Source organism: Pinus tabuliformis, chromosome 1_1 (assembly GCF_031772625.1).
Source record: "Pinus tabuliformis cultivar Carrire ecotype Pingquan chromosome 1_1, CPIR1, whole genome shotgun sequence".
Taxonomy (NCBI): domain Eukaryota; kingdom Viridiplantae; phylum Streptophyta; class Pinopsida; order Pinales; family Pinaceae; genus Pinus; species Pinus tabuliformis.
Genome location: NC_142297.1, coordinates 827117244 through 827139660, shown reverse-complemented (window position 1 = coordinate 827139660; position 22417 = coordinate 827117244). Strand labels below are relative to the sequence as shown.

The 22417-nt window shown below is 36.3% G+C and overlaps 1 pseudogene; it reads left to right on the top strand.

Moving 5' to 3' along the window:
* Positions 1–17028: 17028 nt before the first annotated feature.
* LOC149216661 (uncharacterized) lies at positions 17029–17788 on the top strand (annotated as a pseudogene).
* Positions 17789–22417: the final 4629 nt, after the last annotated feature.

Below are 22417 nucleotides of genomic sequence, written 5' to 3'. Positions count from 1 at the left end.
AATCCTTTAAATTTAAAAAGAGGTACTTGTAAATATTTTGGAGAGAAAATTAAAAGAAAACTACTTTTTTTAATTGTATTTTTGACTTATCTCCTTATAGCCTTACTCAAATTTCAAGTGTAGACACTCTTTGGATGCATAATTAAATTTTGCATCCAACGAGTATCCATTATGGATACTTTTGAGAAGACCCACATTGATAAAAATTGAAGATACATTTAAAAAAGTGTGTCGACACATTTTTTAAATGTATCTTAAGTTTTTATCAATGTGGGTCATCTAAAAAATATGTATAATGGTTACTCGTTGGATGCAAAATTTAAGTATGCATCCAACGAGTGTCCAAATTTCCAAGGAGTTGCCCCACACTCAAAAAATTATGTGCTAGACTAGGAATGTATAAAATATCATTAATATGCTTTGGTTTTCCTTGTTTTGTCTTCACAATAAATGTTCCCTTACCTTCAGCGTCAACTGGCTTGTCATCTCCCAAGAGTACATCATATTTTGTAGACGTTGGCTTGATAGGCCCTCACCCAGGTTCAACGTTAAGAATCCAAGCAAATACCTACACTACTGGCCCTTTTGGCATCAATCCGTGGAGCGCGGACTGAAGTCTCACCCGAAGTAGTATGGGGGGATGCAGGAACCAGGTTTTCGCACCTTGAGATGGTTGTGATGTCGGTTATTTTCCCCAGACTTCCTTTGCATAGATCGATAAGCCCTTAGGGATTATCAAAGTACTTTTCTTATTCTTCCTTGAAGCCTCCGCGAAAGTCTCTGATCGCCCTTTGTGGGCCCTAAATAGATAGATCAAGCACTTACGCACCCTTGTAATTACTCTTACTTCTACATCTACCTAGATTCTCTTAACTATTTGTTACTTTAACATGCATTTATGGTGATCTTCGTGTAAACATATATCTCTACTTGCGGTCATATAAAATAGAGAAACATATAGATTAACGAATGAGAGTAGAATTAAAACATAAACCCTGTAGTCAACATAACATAATCACATGCAATGAATAGAAGTAAAATGCACAGGTAATTTAAGAATACTCCTCTTTATTATTGATTCAAATATCCAGTACAGACTCTGACTACCTTGTGCACACAGCTATAGGGGATCTAGGGTCTTGGATCTAGTCTAGAGGTGGGTCATGGGTTGGCCAGTGAGCTGAAGATTTTCATTCCCTCCATTTTGACCCTGGAAATGGGTCCTCCTAGAAGTCCTTAATGCGAACCACCCCTAACTGGGAGGTAAATGCTTGGAGATATTCGAGGGTAAGGTCTTGAGCCAATATAGGGTGTTGTATCCAAGCCTCTTTCCAAATTTGGCCTTGCTTCCATTCCTAAGTTCCCAGAACTCGTGATCTCGAATGAGGCCCTGGTGGTCTTTTGCTCGATTCCAGATCGAGGAGTCATTTGGTCGGCTATGATGGTATTACAATGGATATTTCCAACCCGTAACCCTGTATTTTCACACCCAAAGCTGCTTCCATATCTCTTGTCCTCCGTGTAGCCATCACAACCAATATTTTGCACTAAGGGCATGAGATAACAACTCAAGATTTTTCAGTCCTAGGCCACCATGCATCTTTGGTTTACACAACTTATCCCATGCCACTAGGGGTCATTTGTTGGGTTGTGTTATATTCTTTCCACGACTAGCCCATGTAGTTAACTGAGTGGTTAGAAGGGGGGTGGAGCCCCCCCTTCGTTGCGCCGATTGCGTAGCGGGGGAGTCACATGGGGTTTGAGGGGTGCAGTTAACCCTATATTAGGTTGGGCAGACCTACCTATGGTTTTGTGCATGATTTTTCGCACATGGTTTTGGACGTGATAGTTTTTGGTCCATGGTTTTGGATGTGATGGTTTTCGGTCCATGGTATTGGATGCTTCGGCATGTATAAATATGTATTGTAACATTGAAAGGAACATAATGAAAAATCAAACTAGTAGTCCCGGTTTTGGGATCAAAGGGAAAATATTTGTGTATATGTTTTTTATGTGTTATGCTCTCGCATTGTTTATTTTTTGTGTTCTAGAATCATATGCAAGTAATTTATATACGGGGTTAGAACCTACATTTGGTATCATAGATGTTTTGGCTTCAAGGGGATGCATTTATTGCTAAGGGGTTTCGCTCGGGCTTGTGGTAGACCTTGTTCAATGGGAAATCTGCGAGATCGATTCTAGTGGTGAAATAAGATGGCGAGCAGTGGAAAGATAAAGATCGAGAAATTTAATGGTCATAGTTTTGAGTAATGGAAACTCAAGATGGAGGATCTATTGGTGGATAAAGACTAGTGGATCACAGTAGATCTGGGTACTAAACCAGTTTCCGTATATGCGCACATCTTCCGTATATGCCCAGTTTCCGTATATGCGCACATCTTCTGTATATGCACAGTTTCCGTATATGCGCAATTTATGTATATGGAATTTGCACATATACGATGCAGAAGCATAAACGAAGATGTATACAAATTCAATATACAGAAATTTGGCATATACGGAAACTGTGCATATACGGAAGATGTGCGCATATACGGAAACTGGGCATATACGGAAGACATTCTGCATCGTATATGCGTAAATTCCATATACATAAATTGCGCATATACAGAAACTGTGCATATATGGAAGATGTGCGCATATACGGAAACAGTGTTCATCTTCCGTATATGTGCAATTTCTGTATATGCGCAATTTCTGTATATGGAATTTGTACACATCTTCATTTATGCTTCTACATCGTATGTACGCAAATTCCATATACATAAATTGCGCATATACGGAAATTGTGCATACGCAGAAGATGTGCGCATATACGGAAACTGGGCATATACAGAAGACATGCGCATGTCTTCCGTATATGCCCAGTTTCCGTATATGCGCAATTTATGTATATTGAATTTGCGCGTATACGATGCAGATACATGAACTTTCCTGCATGTGCATATCTTTCGTATATGCACGTCATTCATGTATCTTCGTTTATGTTACAGAAACTGTGCGCATATAAAGAAACTGGGCATATATGGAAGACATGCGCATATACGGAAACTGGGCATATACGGAAGATATGCGCATGTCTTCCGTATATCCCTAACTTTCCTGTATGTGCATATCTTCCATATATGCACGTCGTTCATGTATCTGCATCGCAGATGCGCAAATTCCATATACAAAAATTGCGCATATACGGAAGACACGCGCATATCTTCTGTATATCCCCAGTTTCTGTATATGCGCACATCTTCCATATGTTCACAGTTTCCCTATATACGCAGTTTCTATAACATAAACGAAGATGTGTACAAATTCCATATACATAAATTGCACATATACGGAAACTGAGCATATACGGAAGATGTGCGCATATACGGAAACTGGGCATATACGGAAGACATGCCCATGTCTTCTGTATATCCCTAACTTTCCTGTATGTGCATACCTTCCGTATATGCACGTCGTTCGTGTATCTGCATCGCAGATGCGCAAATTCCATATACAAAAATTGGGCATATACGGAAATTTGGCATATACGGAAGATATGCATAGTTTCCGTATATGCATAGTTTCCGTATATGCGCAATCTCTGTATATTAAATTTGTGTGTATACGATGCAGATACACGAACGACGTGCACATACAGAAGGTATGCGCATATATGAAAGTTAGGGATATACGGAAGACATGGGCATGTCTTCCGTATATGCCCAGTTTCCGTATATGCGCACATCTTCCGTATATGCCCAGTTTCCGTATATGCGCACATCTTCTGTATATGCACAATTTCCGTATATGCGCAATTTATGTATATGGAATTTGCGCATATACGATGTAGAAGCATAAACGAAGATGTGTACAAATTCCATATACAGAAATTTGGCATATACGGAAACTGTGCATTTACGGAAGATGTGCGCATATACAGATATTGGGCATATACGGAAGACATTCTGCATCGTATATGCGTAAATTATGCATATACGGAAACTGTGCATATATAGAAGATGTGCGCATATACAGAAACGGTGCACATCTTCCGTATATGCCCAGTTTTCGTATATGCGCAATTTCTGTATATGGAATTTGTACACATCTTCGTTTATGCTTCTACATCGTATATGCGCAAGTTCCATATACATAAATTGCGCGTATACAGAAACTGTGCATATACGAAAGATGTGCGCATATACGGAAACTGGACATATACGGAAGACATGCGCATGTCTTCTGTATATGCCCAGTTTCCGTATATGCGCAATTTCTGTATATTGAATTTGCGCGTATACGATGCAAATACATGAACTTTCCTGCATGTGCATATCTTCCGTATATGCACGTCGTTCACGTATCTTCGTTTATGTTACAGAAACTGTGCGCATATACGGAAACTGGGCATATACGGAAGACATGCGCATATATGGAAACTGGGCATATACGGAAGACATGCGCATATACGGAAACTGGGCATATACAGAAGATATGCGCATGTCTTCCGTATATCCCTAACTTTCCTGTATGTGCATATCTTCCATATATGCACGTCGTTCATGTATCTGCATCGCAGATGCGCAAATTCCATATACAGAAATTGCGCATATACGGAAGACACGCGCATATCTTCTGTATATTCCCAGTTTCCGTATATGCGCACATCTTCCATATATGCACAGTTTTCCTATATACGCAGTTTCTATAACATAAACGAAAATGTGTACAAATTCCATATACAGAAATTGCGCATATACGGAAACTGTGCATATACGGAAGATGTGCGCATATACGGAAACTGGGCATATACGGAAGACATGCGCACGTCTTCCGTATATGCCCAGTTTCCGTATATGCGCAATTTCTGTATATTGAATTTGCGCGTATACGATGCAGATACATGAACTTTCCTCCATGTGCATATCTTCTGTATATGCACGTCGTTCACGTATCTTCGTTTATGTTACAGAAACTGTGCGCATATAAGGAAACTGGGCATATACGGAAGACATGCGCATATACGGAAATTGGGCATATACGGAAGACATGCGCATATACGGAAACTGGGCATATGTGGAAGATATGCGCATGTGTTCCGTATATCCCTAACTTTCCTATATGTGCATATCTTCCATATATGCACGTCGTTCATGTATCTACATCGTAGATGTGCAAATTCGATATACAGAAATTGCGCATATACGGAAACTGTGCATATATGGAAGACACACGCATATCTTCCGTATATGCCCAGTTTTCGTATATGCGCACATCTTCCGTATATGCACAGTTTCCCTATATACGCAGTTTTTATAATATAAATGAAGATGTGTACAAATTCCATATACCAAAATTGCGCATATACGGAAACTGTGCATATACGGAAGATGTGCACATATACGGAAACTAGGCATATACGGAAGACATGCCCATGTCTTTCGTATATCCCTAACTTTCCTGTATGTGCATACTTTCCGTATATGCACGTCATTCATGTATCTGCATCGCAGATGCGCAAATTCCATATACGGAAATTTGGCATATACGGAAGATATGTGCGTGTCTTCCGTATATGCACAGTTTCCGTATATGCGCAATTTCTGTATATTGAATTTGCGCGTATACGATGCAGATACACGAACGACGTGCACATACGGAAGGTATGCACATACAGGAAAGTTAGGGATATACGTAAGACATGGGCATGTCTTCCGTATACGCCCAGTTTCCGTATATGCACACATCTTCCGTATATGCCCAATTTCCGTATATGCGCACATCCTCTGTATATGCATAGTTTTCGTATATGCGCATTTTATGTATATGGAATTTGCGCATATACGATGTAGAAGCATAAACGAAGATGTGTACAAATTCCATATACAGAAATTTGGAATATACGGAAACTGTGCATTTATGGAAGATGTGTGCATATACGGAAACTGGGCATATACGGAAGACATTCTGCATCGTATATGCGTAAATTCCATATACATAAATTGCGCATATACGGTAACTGTGCATATATGGAAGATGTGCGCATATACGAAAACGGTGCACATCTTCCGTATATGCCCAGTTTCCGTATATGCGCAATTTCTATATATGGAATTTGTACACATCTTCGTTTATGCTTTCACATCGTATATGCGCAAATTCCATATACATAAATTGCGCATATACGGAAACTGTGCATATACGGAAGATGTGCACATATACGGAAACTGGGCATATACGGAAGACATGCGCATGTCTTCCGTATATGCCAAGTTTCCGTATATGCGCAATTTCTGTATATTGAATTTGCGCGTATACGATGCAGATACATGAACTTTCCTACATGTGCATATCTTCCGTATATGCACGTCGTTCACATATCTTCGTTTATGTTACAGAAACTGTGCGCATATACGGAAACTGGGCATATATGGAAGACATGCGCATATACGGAAGACATGCGCATATACGGAAACTGGGCATATACAGAAGATATGCGCATGTCTTCCGTATATCCCTAACTTTCCTGTATGTGCATATCTTCCATATATGCACGTCGTTCATGTATTTGCATCGCCCGTGTATGTGCATATCTTCCGTATATGCCCAGTTTCCGTATATGTGCAGCATGATTAGAGGAAATAAGGATGTTTGCAATGTTTAGAAGGTCACAAAAAATTCAAATATATTAGATGGATGTAAAATAAACCTTATTGAATGGTGAGCTTGAAGAAGAAGTCCCATAGTGCTACCACTGCACTTTAACCTGGGTGATAACTCGTTTCCGCAGCGTTACTTCTCTCGGATCTAGTATAACCAGACGTTTGACAAAGAACTCGCCTTCCGGTTCGGCCTGAACATAGCAATAAAAAGCGTTAAGTCTTTAACTAGTTTTTTCAATACATCCTTAAAGAAAACCCACACACACACACATACACACACATATATTACATGAATGTCTTGCCATTTGATTACATGATTAGCGTCATAAACATATTTCTTAAGTAGAGAGACATGGAAGATATTGTGTACACGAATGTGACTAGGTAAGGCAAGTTGGTAAGCCACTGGTCCGATTCAAGCCAGGATTTGAAAGGGTCTGCAAAATCAGGGTGCTAATTTAGCACACCCGGTCCATTGCAGGGTGCTCTTCTTGGCTCGAACTCGAATGTAGACATGATTCCCTACTTGGAATTACTGGAAGCTTCTCTTCCGATCGGGAAAAACAAAATTTCGGTCCTGAGCAACATTTAAATTGATTCTTACCTTTTTCCACCATTTCCTCCATCTCTTCTAACATGTTTGATCCTAGCAACAACTTATCTTCTCCTTTTAAATGTTTGATTTGGAAATCGAATTCACTCAGGAAATCTGCCTAATGAGCTTGCTTGGCATTTAAAGTTAGATGTTTGAAATAATTAATCAGAATATGGTGGTCAGTCATCAACAAAAATTTCTTACCTAATAGGTAATGCCACCACATTTTTAAAGCATGAATGACCACTGTCAATTCCAAATCGTATGTTGAATACTTTTGTTCATATTCTCTAATTTTTCTAGATTCATAAGCCACCACTCTGCCTTCTTGCATTAGTCCGCCACCCACAACTTCCTTGCTATCATCCATACAAACCACATATTCCTTGTTGGGATCAACAATTCTCAGAATAGGTGTGGTGGTAAGAAGATGTTTGAGCTTATCAAAGCTCCTTTAACAGTCGGGGGTCCACCTGAAAGCTTTTCCTTTATTTTGTAGAGAGGTTATAGGATATGCCACTCTAGAGAAACCCTCCACAAATCTTTGGTAGTAACCAGCTAGGCCCATAAATGATCTTATATCGGCTACATCCTTTGGCACCGACCACTCCATAATGGTTCTTATCTTTTCCAGATCTACCACAATTCCATCCTTGGTGATGACATGTCCCAAGTATTGGATTTTCTCCTTAGAGAAATCACATTTACTATACTTGGTGTATAGTTGATGTTCTCTTAGGACATGCAGGACAATGCGAAGATGCTCCTTATGCTCCTCCATGTTCCGAGAGTAGATCAGTATGTCATCAATGAAGATTAATACAAATTTATCTAAGAACTAAAGGAATATGCTATTGATGAAACACATGAAGGTAGCTAGGGCATTAGTTAGCCCAAATGGTAAAACCACAAACTCATAATGACCATAACGCGTCTTGAATGCAGTTTTTGCAATATCTTCCTCCTTTATCCTGATTTGATGATACCCAAAAACGGGATCGATCTTTGAGAAGAAGGTTGCATGCTTCACCTAGTCAAATAACTCATCTATACAGGGAAGGGGGTACGTGCTTTTAATGGTCATCTTGTTTAGATGGCGGTAATCCATGCACATCCGTAGGGTTCTGTCTTTCTTTTTAACAAATAATACCGAAACTCCCCAAGGGGATACACTGGGGCGGATATACTTCTTATCAAGCAACTCCTGGAGTTGCATTTTAATTTTGTTAGTTTTGGTATGCTCATTTGGTAAGGTGCTCGAGAAACTAGGGCAGCTCCCAGAATTAACTCAATGGTAAATTCTATGTCTCCTTTTGGGGGTAGACCTAGTATTTCTTCAGGAAATACATCTGGAAAATTTTGTATCATAGGTATATTCTCAAGGGATACAGATTTATCTTTTGATTCATCATACCCTACTTGGATGGCATAAACTTGACAACCTTTTCTGATGCATTTCGCTAAATGGGAGGCTGTTATAGGCCTTAATTGCAGAGGTTTTTGTACACCTTGAATTTCATGTCTCTCCCCTACCTCATCTCGGAAGTTAACAGTTTCTGTCTTACAATTTATGAGGGACCAATGTTTCTCCAACCAGTCCATGCCTATAAGAATGTTGTATGACCCCAGGGGTAACACATTCAAATCAAATATGATAGGTTGACTAGCTATTTTTAAAGGACAATTTCTTACTTTAGACAAAACTCTTCTTTTTGCTCTTGTGGCTAGTTGTACTAACCATGGATTTTAAAATTTAACAGCTTGTAATTTACATCGTTCCACTATCTTGGGACTAATGTAGCTTAAAGTGGCCCTAGGATCTATTAAAATAGAACAGGTCTGGTAAAAAATAGTACCTTCAAATTCAACCATAGTCGGCTGAAATTCTACCTAATGATCTTCCAACACTGTGTTAATTTTAGGAATGCTCCTAGCCACTTCTCCCACCATAGATGCCTCTTGAATTTGAGAGATATGATCTGCTCCCTTGTGGTGGGGACAATTTTTTACATAATGCGGGCCTTTGCATCCCCAACACTGCACAGGTGGTCTGTTAATAAATACAACTTCATTTTTGCCAGCCTGTTCATTTGTCTTGGTTTCACCTACTACTTTAAATATGGGTTTATTCACATTTCGGTTAGTTTGTCCTTTATATCAGCCTTTGTTGTTGATGCCCTTATTCCCCTTGTGGCTGGGAATAAATTTATTTCCCTTTTTATCAACCCACTTTTTGCTCGATTCACCCTTTGGTTTATTTTGCTGATAATAGATCTGTGCTTTCTGAATGACTTCGTCCATAGTTTTTCGGTTGTCAAATTCCAACCTTTCCTTCATGAATAGTGGAAGGTTGCTGATAAATCACTGCACTTTGGCTTTTTCTTCACGAATATAAGGAACGTACCACAACAATGATGTAAATTTTGTTATAACTCATCCATGGTCATTTGGCCCAGGTGGAGATCATGGAATTATTTTTCTTTCTCATCATAAAACCTTTCGGTTAGATATTTTTCTTTAAAAAAATTCTGCAATTTCTCCCATGTTATATTTTTCTCATTGATCCCTCAGACGGTTTTTACCTCCTCCCACCATAACGTGGCTTTCCCTTGAAGCTGGAAAATGGCCAGACAAGCCTTCAAATTGTAATCATACTCGTACAGCTGGAAATACTTATTCATGTTAATAAACCATGCTTTCGTCCCCTCTTCTTGCTTTCCATCGAAGAGAGAAGGCTTGATTTTTTGAAACTCTCCTTGGAGTTCAATTTTCTATTTTTTCTGAGTCTTATGATTGGACACATTACCTGATTCTTCTTCTTGGTTTTCTTCACCTCGCCCCGTTTCCATGTTTTCAGTTTGGCATTCTTGTTCCCTAGTTGTATGGTCGCAATCGGGGTTGGGAACTAGGGGTCAATGATTCTATCTATTTGCTAGACTTTTCAAAATCTTTTCTTGTTCCTGCATCAATCTTTCGTTGTCTGCCCAGAGTCGAGCCATTTCACCTTTCAATTATTGTATAGTCATCTGGAGGTTTGTATTGGGATTTTGTGACTCATCCCCCAGTTGCACCTAGACCTTAGGATTACCTTCCTGAAATGGTGTTGGTCATGTTCCCAATATGGAACCGTGTAGTGGATTCCCAGTTCGCCTCATACTGACTTTTTCTGCCTCCTACGTGCACATCATCGAGATTGTTATTTCTTACTCCAGAGGTCTCAGTTTTCAAAACCAGAGCCGCTCTGATACCATATGTAACAAATCTATATAAAAAAAAATAAAATATAAAAGAAAGTATATTTTTCTTTGTTTTACTATATTACCAGAGTGCTTACTTTAATCTTGTCATGTTAATAGCCTAATTATTTCTATAACAACAAAAGACAACCATTATAAAGCATGGATATAAATGTCAATTTAAACCTTAGTAATCATTTTCCACTGGGCTCATAACGCAAGGCGCGATTATACACATGCAATATCAATTAACTTATGAATAACAATAATTTCATATTTAATAAATTTGGTACTTTCTGTAATTGGCCTTTAATACAATGGATTTCGTTTCTTAAGAGCCTGCCATCTGTTTAAGTCCTATTAATGGCCCTGGCTGTCCTGGCCTAGGTGGTGTACGCGGACCACTTGCTACACCTTCTTTGGGATCTGTCTCCCTCATCAACGACCCTTGTCAACTTGGTTGATCATACGATTCTCGAGGGTTTTGACATTTACCTCCTGGTGGTTTTGTTCATGTTTGGCATTGCATTTCTCAGGAACACCGATGGACTTCAGCTCCGCTCTGGTCCGGTGACTTGGGACGTGGTTCATTTGGTTGCTTTGCCTGATGTAGGGGCCTGCTTGTCCACCAGCTCTGTTTCCCGACTTTTGGATTGCATCTGGGCTTGTTTTCCAACTGCTTTAGATGCTTGGGCATGCTGGAGTTCAACTGCTACGACAGGGTTTTTAATGTTGTTATTCAATGGTGAGTTTTTTTATCAGCTCTGTGCTTATCATTTCTTTGTTACAGTTTTCTTATGAAGGTTTAACAACTAATCCCTCGTTATTGGTTGAGTTTTGTGGAAGCTCTTTACAGGTGCCACAGCCTCCAGATGGTGCGGAGGATGAAACCCTCTCTTTGGCTTCGTCTTCCAGAAGGAATAACTCGCCAGAAACCAGGTATTTAAATTACTAGAGTCATTTCTTAGCAGGGTTTTGTGGCCAGAGGGTCAGCTTTACTTAGAGTTCATGATGCTATGCTTATGGAAGCGTTAATCCCATTGTACTATTGGTTCCATATCTACATAAGTTTTAAATGGCTTCTGCCATAGTTTGTAACTTTGACTCTATTTCTCAGACTGCTATTTCGCATGGTTATTGAAAACTATAGAATGTATGGTTCCGTTTAAATTCAATATCTTTTCCTTTGTCCAGATTTTGATTCATAATAGCTTGTTGATATAATTCTATAGGTTTACATTAGGGTTTGAATATATCGTATTAAGCTATGTATTTGAAAAATGTCGAGATATTTGTTGGTTTCCTTTTGAAAAAGTCTTTGATTTAAATATGGCGAAGGATGGATTGATCTTTAGTCTAGGTAATAGTAAAACACTTCATAACATTCCATGTTGAGTCTGGCCATAGTTCAGAATTCCTTGATTTCGTATATACAATTTCTCGTTTCTGCATAGAGTTTGAATGCTAAAGCTTTAATCTTGTGTAAGCTAACTAGTCCGCATGGAATCCCTCGAGGAGTGTTCGACAGTTTCGTAATACCTATGCTATCCTACTTAGATCCAGAAAACCTGCTGGAAACTGTGTAAATAGCTAGGGTTTATGACCTAGATACCTATTTTATTGTAATTAGCTAATCAGAGAAATTCTGGTGTTTACCTGTTTTTCATTTTGTACAAACAAATTACTAATTTTGTTTTAAAGAATAGACTTTACTTCCTTTGGGTAATTTGTTTTATCAGTCTTTCAAACTTAGAAATTCCTATGGAATAAAATCTTTTGTAAATTCTTTCAACTGAACTTATCCATTTATAATACATAATCATGTATTCTTTTCACTGTATTTATCACTGCATTTGTTTCGTTACTATCTTTTCTTTCATGGATTTATATTCGTTGTCTTCCTTGATATTTACTGTGATTTTCATTCTGAGTAGTGAAGGTGTTTTTTTATTTCTTGTTCATGTAATTACTATTCAGATACCTTTGAAAAGAATTCAGTGATATGATTTCCTTGATATTTACTGTGATTTTCATTTTGAGTAGTGAAGTTGTTTTTCTATTTCTTGTTCATTTAATTACTATTCAAATAGCTTTGAAAATAATTCTTTACTTCTATTAAAAGATACCTTACTGATATGATTTCTAGGATCAACCGACCAAGAAATTAACTCATTTAATAACTCTAAATCAATTAACAACTCAGAATAAGACTTGTTTTTTGTTTCTTGTTCATGTAATTACTATTCCGATAGCTTTGAAAATAATTCTTTACTTCTATTAGAAGATACCTTAGTGATATGATTTCCTTATATTTAATGTGATTTTCATTCTGAGTAGTGAAGGTGTTTCTCTATTTCTTGTTCAAGTAATTACTATTCAGATAGCTTTGAAAAAATTCTTTACTTCTATTAAAAGATACCTTACTGATATGACTTCTAGGATCAACCGACCATGAAATTAACTCATTTAATAACTCTAAATCAATTAACAACTTGGAGTAAGAGTTATTAGTCTATGCAATTTTAAGCAATTAACTCATTTAATAACTCTAAATCAATTAACAACTCAGAATAAGACTTATTAATCTACGCAATTTTAATCTTTAATCAGAAAATATCACTTATTTGATTTTGTACCTCCCAACATATTTTAACTTATTTGAGTTTCCTGCTTCTATTTTTGGTCTATACATAGACCTGCACTTTGTTTTCCTCCCTACCATGAGATTTACTATGCCAGTAAATCTCCCCCCATGCAACTGCATGGGCTCTCAACACAGTGTTTCCTCTTGTTGATCACAAATACCCCTATCCTCTTGATATTTTTTCTTTCAAATAGTTTCCAAGATTTAGTTTTCTTTCTTGGAACATGTAACTGCTTCTTTTAACCAATTAATCAAAAGAAACATCATTTACTAATAAGTGCAAAATTCCTTCTCATAACTTAATTAAAGAACAATTTATAATTTAAAAAAAAGTAATAGTTTGTTTGGTTGCAGTAAAAAACAAATATTTATTTACAAGTAGTTTCTTGGTTTTCCCTCCATCTAAGTTCAACTACTTTAACAGAATTCACTTTAGTAAAAAAATTCCAATGTTTTTTGAACCCAAAGTGTATTCGTGACCTAAAGGTAGTTCCTTGATTTGCCCTTCATCAATAAAATTGATTTTAGTTAAAAAAAAGAAATCAAATATCTTTTAAATAGAAAGTGTATTCCTAACCAAAAAATAGGTTTTTTTATCTTCCCACCATCCAAGTTCAACTACTTTAACATAATTCACTTTAGTAAAAAGTCTTCAATAAAAGATAAAAGATAAAATAATAATAATCAAAGTATATTTATAAATATATTTTAAAATAAGTTTTTTATAATTTTAATTTACTTTTCATTAATTATTAAGTGGCAGGGATTTAATTATGAAATAAGTGGTAGAGATTTTATTATGAAATATATTGAAATATTCATAATAGTATATATAGAAATTAACTTAATTTAAAAAAAATCATATCAACATATCTAATATTATTTATATAATATTGATAAATCATAATAATTATCCATAGTATTATTACATAAACTATTTACCTATTAAAAATTTACTTAATTAGAAAATATATAATATTGACAAATCATAATAATTATCCATAGTATTATCACATAAACTATTTATCTATAAAAAATTTACTTAATTAAAAAATTATATATAATTTTGATAATAATTTATTTATTTTTTATGATATTTTTTAAATTCAACAATAAGTAAAATAAAATTTTTAATACTTATCATGCTAACAGTAAGCAAGCGCACTAGTAACAATAACATATTTATATTCAACCATCAAAATATCACCTTGACCGTGTTCATTTTAGTAAAAATAAAATTATAAACAAAATCATAGTCATTCATATTATGCATCGCATCAAATAAACATAAAGTTAACATAGAGACTATTGTTATAGCGACGTCAAATTAACATTAACATAGTGAATGATACCGTGCCATTATTCCATTCTCCAAGTATCAAAACAGAATTTTTGAAGTATCTTTTACAAATAGTTGTTACAGTTTCAAGTACACACGGATCGAACCATAGGCATAAAATGACAATGTCAGGACTTGGAAGAGATGCAAGTTCTTGCAGCTTTCTTCATTCTTGGACCGTATTATTCTGTCTCTCTTCGCTGTAAAATCCCATACCAATTTCAGCAGATGGTATGAGTGAGAACAATGTATTTACTTACAAGTCGAGATAGCGAACTCGATTTCTCTAACCGTAAACAGATACAACTCTTCCACTCTATGGCTCTAACTCTTATTATACACATATCACTACATAATGAAATGCTCAAAATATAGCTACTATAATGAAACGCTCAATATCACTACATAATGAAATGCTCAAAATATAGCTACTATAATGAAACGCTCAATATCACTACATAATGAAATGCTCAAAATATAGCTACTATAATGAAACGCTCAAAATATAGCTATATGTGTTAATTGGAATCCAGTGCGCAACCAGCTTCTCCCATGGAATAAATAACCAGTGACCCCCTATTCCATCACAATAGGAGAATATAAAGTTGCTGCCATAAGCTCAATTCATTGAGGCCGTCGCTGAGATTATAGTTCTAAAGACGCCGCAATATGCACCGCATTAACACGAACTCAAGAAGAGCGTGTGTTGCAAATTATTGTAGTCCCGCTGGTGTGGAGGAGTCCTCTGAAGTAACAATAGTATCACGCAACTGTGGTGCAGGGAAGTGTTAAACGTCTGGAGAGCGAAAGACATAACATTAGTCGAAGGTAGCTCGATGCCATAGAGTTTTTGTCGTGTGTTTGGCATTTGCAAAAGAGCGGGCCGCCCTTTTTGAAAATATTTGAAATGACCGCGGGAGATACAGATGTGCGATTTTTCCGGTTGACGGAGCTCTGAAGAAATTCGAATGTGGTTGCTGAAATATAGATGAGCGCTGAATTTTGGGCGCTTAAATTCAAATTTGAATTTGAATTCAAATGGGCTCATTATTTGAATAACATTAATGCCGTATTACTATCAGTGCATCGGAGCTCACTACTTGCATTGATTACGCTGAAACGTTGGGCAACTCGGGCAGGAACACCCGCGCTGGAGGCGGGCGAACTGGGTGAGGAGAGATGGATGCATGGATGCATGCCCATGATCAATGGTCTCGGTGACGTCAAGCTCCTGTCAGGTGAGTGTAAGGACGGAGCATTAACTTTTCTATAGAGGTGGATTTAGGAATCGCCCTTCACATCTGGCATCCATTAAATTAAATAAATCGTTGTGTACATCTCTTTTAGGGTGTCAGTGAATGGATGGTGGAGGAATTGTAATGTATGCCTGTGGCTGACAATAAATGTACTGTGTATTGACTCCACACGCAAAAAGATAGATAGAGATAAAGGTATCCTAGGCTTGGAGATGTTGTTGGTGGGCCACCATGAGTCAAAAGGAAAAATGCGTGAAAACTACTTATAACCCTTCAAAATCTGCCAAAGCGTCTCATTCCGAATCGTGGCCCTCGAAAATATCTCTATAAAATAAGCTGTATTATAAGAATTATGTTTTTCCTGCCCGGAAAGTTATGGGAATGTGGGTCATATTTTGAAAAAATTTAACATGAAATTTTGTAAATTTAAGTAAAAATTGTAAAAATTTGTAATTTTAAGTGTTTTAGAAATTTTTAATAATATAGTGAATCTATTTCCATCATAAAAAAATTATGGAAATTTGGTCATATTTTGAAAACATTTAACAGGAATTTTTGTAAATTTAAATAAAAATGTTAAAATTTATAATTTTAGATGTTTTAGAAATTTTTAATAGTGTAGTAAATCTATTTCCACCGTCAAAAACATTATCCAAACACAAGCTCTAAAATTTCCAACTATTTTTAACTATCCAAACTTGTCAAATAGCCATAGGCCCACAGTACAATTCCACCGCCATGCATTTTCTCACCAGACACGACGCTGACCGGCGTAAAAAATTGAGGAAACTCCTATTTCCACCTCTAGATTGATCTACCAATGATATATTTAATGGATGGCAGATGTAAAGTTCAGTCTATTTACCTCGTGAAATTCCAAGCCTAGGTCCAATAAAGTATATTGTAATGGATGCCAAAACAAACACGGAAAGCCTAAGATATGGCAACTTGCAAGGCTTATTTACACGGCAACTCTTAAAAAAAAGTCACTAAGCCAATGCATCATCATGGTTTCTTTGGCCGTGTTTCTCTGGCAGCGTTCATGCGACTCCTGCAACTCCATCATTGCAACTTTATTTATCTGACTGCACTGCTTGGACTTCAACCCTTCATTCAATACGTCCACGTACATTCATTCAATGCCCCAGTTCCCGTCCAACATTTCAAATTAGTAAGTGCCACCCAAAATTTTGAATTCAAATTGGGTAGTCCCGCTCGACATAAATGAATAGTCCCACTCTATTTCCATTTTCTCGAGCCAAAAGATGTTGCCTGTATCCCTAATGAGAAATGTGTCAACTGCAATTGAAACATTGGAGTCGGCACTCAAGCTCATGCGCAAGCTGTAGTGGAAATTCGAGTGTGCCCAGGGCTTCGGAGCGAGTGAAATGCATTATAGAGGAGTGAGGAAGTGTCCGTGGGGAAAATACGTGGCGGAGATAAGGGATTCGACGAGGCATGGAGTCCGTGTATGGTTGGGAACGTTTGAAACGGGAGAGGAGGTGGCCATGGCTTACGATCAGGCTTCCTTCGCCATGAGAGGTTTCAACACCATTCTCAACTTCCCCCTTGAAATTGTTTGCAAGTCCTTCAAGCGTCGTCAGGCCCACGCCGGTTTAGCTAATCCACTTACTTCCAACCCCAACTTTTCCACCGGCTCCTCTGAAATCTCCTCAACCACATCTAGTAGCCAGCTTTCCGACTGCCATAGCTAGATCCAGCAACTCGACGAATATCATTCCAGTACTCCCACCTCGGCGCTTGAAACGTACGTCGTCGAGAGGCTCGATTCACGCAGAGAAAGAAGGGGGCCCCGCCAACGTCTACCCCTTTTGCTGCCGAGACTGATAAAAACCAAAACGTTAACAAATGTAGCGAATTATTAACAATACAGAAGTCGTAGTCTCAAGAAATGTAGTCTGTATTGGAGTTGGAGGCTCTGGATGTTGATTACATAAAAGTTCAAGGACAAGGAAAGTTCGTATTAGACCTGCTTTTCTTTAGGTTATATCATAATTTCTTTGGAGTTAATTTGTTTTTATTTCAATAAAAGTGTAAAATTTTACAGTTTCCAAAGAATTAAATTTTAAATTTAATATGTTAGGTCACACTCTATGGAATTTATATGAGCCAGTGTATTTGTGGATAGTAGTTGACTGTCTCAAAATAAATTGGTGTAACAGGTTTCCCTAAGAAAAAAATACAGGGAAGCAATTTTTTTTGGCATAATTCCTTTGAACATAGTCTTATTGTTTGGCCTAATTCTGACTCAAAAGTCTTTTTTTTTAGAGTATGCCTATATATAAAGAGATAAGATTTAGTAATATTAGATATAAAATAATGTAAATAAAGTATAATTAGATTTAGTAATGTTATATATAAAATAATGTAAATAAAGTATGATTTAATAATATTATATGTAACATATAATTAGATTTAGTAATGTTATATATAAAATAATGTAAATAAAGTATGATTTAATAATATTATATGTAACATAAGTTTTAGTGGTAGTTTAATTAGTAATGGTTTTGTAAAAAAAATAGTGTAAGGAGGTGTTTAGTGTTCAAATCCCTTAATCACTAGTGCATGCTGCAACAAGAGCATAGCTATACAAAATCCTATGTCAAATGAATACAAGATAATCACTAGTGCATGCTGCAACAAGAGTATAGTTATACAAAATCCTATGTCAAATGAATACAAGACTAACTTGATGAGATTTGCTAATATATATTTCATGATATATGTTATAAATATATATTAATTTAATTAATAAAAATATACATTAACTATATTGTAAGTAAGTTAAAGCATCCATCTACAATATAAATAGTTATGAAAATTTACATTTAAATATATTATCATTGTTATGATATCTCTCACATATATAAAAATATTATTATTAACTATATAATATAATATAAGATAGTACTAATATATTATATTATATTAATTAAATATTATAATAATATATGTTAATATTAATATTGGGGAATGGAGGATCAGTATGAAAAAAAAATGAAAAAAAATTAATAAAGTAAAAAAAAAGTATGATTAATAAAAAAAATAGTTATTTAAAAATAATAATAAAGTAAAAATATATAATAAATAAAAGGTTTTTAGTTGTTGTTGTTGTTGTTTTTTTTTTTTTTTTTAATTTAATGTTTTTGTAATTTTTTTTAAACATTAATGTAAATGTGTGTACATTTTAAATTTCCTTTTACTTTAATTATGAGTAAATAATTATGTTTTGATAAAGTGTACTTAGTTATATTAAGTTTAATTACTTATTATATTTATTTCCAAACTGAGGGAGTAAACTACCATGTATCACTGGTTTAAAAGTATGATGTAATGGTTAAACCTAATTACCATTTTTTTCCTAAAATTACAAGTTTGAATTACAATCACATATGATAAAATTACTTACAATATTCATATTCACACCATTTGAATTCATCGAGTTACCTTTAAGTACGCATTCTCAAATTAAATATAATACACGAACATATATAAAATAGAAAAAATACATAAACATATATATTGAGAAGAAATTTAAGCATGAGTGTATAAAGTGACTAGGCTAAATACTATTAAACACTAAAAACTATATTACCTTGTCTTTGAAACAATGAATGACTAAAATCACACATTATATTTCACACATAGCTATGTATTCATCAACATGCATGCACATACACATTACATTCAACTATTTCTCTATAATATAGAGTTTCTCAAATCTAACTTATTCCTAATTTAGGAGGAAATGTTGAGATAATATCTCATCCATCTCCAACAATTCACAAACCAAATTTTAATATAGAATGTAAGCATTAACTCTAACTCCCCCCTTAATGCTTACATTACAAATTTTTTATTGAAACCACCCATAGACACCAAAACACACATTCATTCATTAAATGGTTAAACAATTTTCATATCAACATGACCTCCGTCAAGTTGTCTTATAACCCTCGTAACTTTGTAGTCGACAAGTTGGATTCCCGAGTTCCACTCCCGCACTCCTAAATCTCAGTTCTCCTGAATTCAATTATTGAACAACATTCACAAGTTGTAGCATAACCTCACTAGAAGACCACTAACATGTCTTCAACAACTAATGAGGATTCCTTCCCTAGATCCACAACTTCCAAACTAATTGGACAACCATCCATGTTGAAACTTTTCACTGAACTGTAGTTGTTGTAAAAGAGTTTGAGAGGTTCAATTTCTTCATTGAGCTCATCATCATTAAAATTCAATGAATATTCATTTGTTTCTATGTTCGCTAATTATTTTAGCTTCCCTTTTAATAGATCACATATATGCTTTTTACAATTCCATGTTGTATGTGTTATGCAACCAACTCACAAAAAGATAGAAAATATAGATCAACAACTTCAAAATCAGCCTCTTCGAGGAAGAAACCTCCTTTACATTACACAAATGAAAAATTCTTGGATAATTCAAATGAAAAAACCTCTTTTCTATATATAGGAGTATAAGGGGTCAAAATATAATCAATGCCGACATTGTTAGAAAATTATATATTACGGAGCAATGGAACACATAAAATATTGCAGAAATATAAACAAAAAAAACGCATAAGACAAGAGAGACACAGATATACGTGGTTCACCGAGTTTGGGCTACGTCCACCCTGAACAGCCAGTCCTTCCTTTCTATTATCTAACAAAATGAAGAGACACAACCTACAACAGATCCGCTGTAATATTCTCTATTTTCTCTCATAGTCTCGCCTCTCTATTTCAAGCTCAGAGAATACACATCTCTTTCACAGCCTCAAATTCAATGCCCTCATACAAAGAGAGGGGGTTTCCTTCTAGGGCAAAAAACCCTAAACTAAACATAAGTTCTACCATCAGATCATCCACCTAATGAACGGCCCAGATTGACTAGAAATTACTATACTTTTACAAGGCAATTTTACATCTATTTTTGGCTTTGGGGGCGTTGCCCCCGAGCCCACGCCGGGGGACCGCTAGCCCCCAGACCCCCCAGTCAAAGGGGGTCGGTCCACCCGGACCCCCATGGGGGGGACAAGTACCCCCCGCACCCCCCCGCGTGGAGGGGTGTACAAACTTCCTGGGGTATACATCCAGCTAAAACAAAAACCTCTGAACAATCATGCTCCACACACAACAATCTCCCACTTAGACAATGATTGTAGCGACTCCACCGCTGCTTAATTTGCTGGAAAATGACTCCTCTTTAGACCTGGCTATTTCTCATCTTCATCGTCATCCTTGAAGGCCAATTGAAACTGAGCATATTCTCAGTTTCTCCCTGGTTACAACTTTTGTTAGCATATCTGCAGGATTCTGGCTAGTGTGTATCTTTTCCAGCTTCAACTCTCCATCTTCCAACACTGATCATATGAAATGGTACTTGAGTTGTATGTGTTTAGTCCTGTCATGAAATGTTGAGTTCTTTGCAAGATGAATGGCACTTTGGCTATCACTGTATAACGTGCCCATATCATGCTCCTTACCCAATTCACCCATAAACCTTTGTAACCAAATCATTTCTTTACTAGCCTCTATAGCAGCAACATACTCTGCTTCTGTTGTTGAAAGTACAACAACACTTTGGATTTTTGAAACCCAACTGACAGATGTTCCTCCAACAGTAAATACATATCATGTAGTGCTCCTCCTGTTATCTCGGTCACCTGCCATATCTGCATCAACATATCCTTGTAGGGAAATGTTTGAACCACCAAAGCATAATGCTTGATTTGTGGTACCTTTCAAATATCTGAGAATCCATTTCACTGCCATCCAATGTTCCTTTCCTGGATTGTTCATGTACCTGCTTACAACTCCCACTGCATGTGCAATATCAGGCCTTGTGCAGACCATTGCATACATTAAGCTTCCAACTGCTGATGCATATGGAACTTTAGACATATAATCCATGTCTTCTTGGGTCTTTGGGCACATTTCCTTGCTAAGTTTGAAATGGCTAGCAAAAGGTGTACTAACTGGTTTTGCATTGTGCATGTTAAATCTTTTCAATACCTTTTGTATGTACTCATTTTGAGACAATATTAATTTACGATTTTTCCCGTCTCTAGTTATTCTCATACCAAGGATTTGTTTTGCAGCTCCCAAATCCTTCATTGCAAATGAATTTTCCAATTTTCTTTTGAGCACATTTATTTCCTGCATGTTAGATCCTGCAACAAGCATGTCATCTACATACAATAACAATATAATATAGCTGCCATCATTTTGCTTTTTCAAATAAACACAATGATCAGAGTGACATCTAGTATAACCTTGTTCAAACATAAACTTGTCAAATTTTAGATACCACTGCCTTGGAGCCTGTTTTAAGCCATACAAGCTCTTCTTCAACCTGCACACTAGTTTCTCCTTCCCTTTCACTTCATATCCTTGTGGCCGCTGCATGTATATCTCTTCCTCCAAATCCCCATGGAGAAAGGTTGTCTTTACATCTAACTGCTCAAGATGCAAATCTTCAACTGCCACTAGACTTAAAATAGTTCTGATTGAAGTCATTTTAACAACATGAGAAAATATTTCATCAAAATCAATACCTTTCTTCTGTGCAAACCCCTTCACCACAAGTCTAGCTTTGTACCTCTGTTTTCCTCTATCTTCTTCCTTCAACCTGTAAACCCATTTAT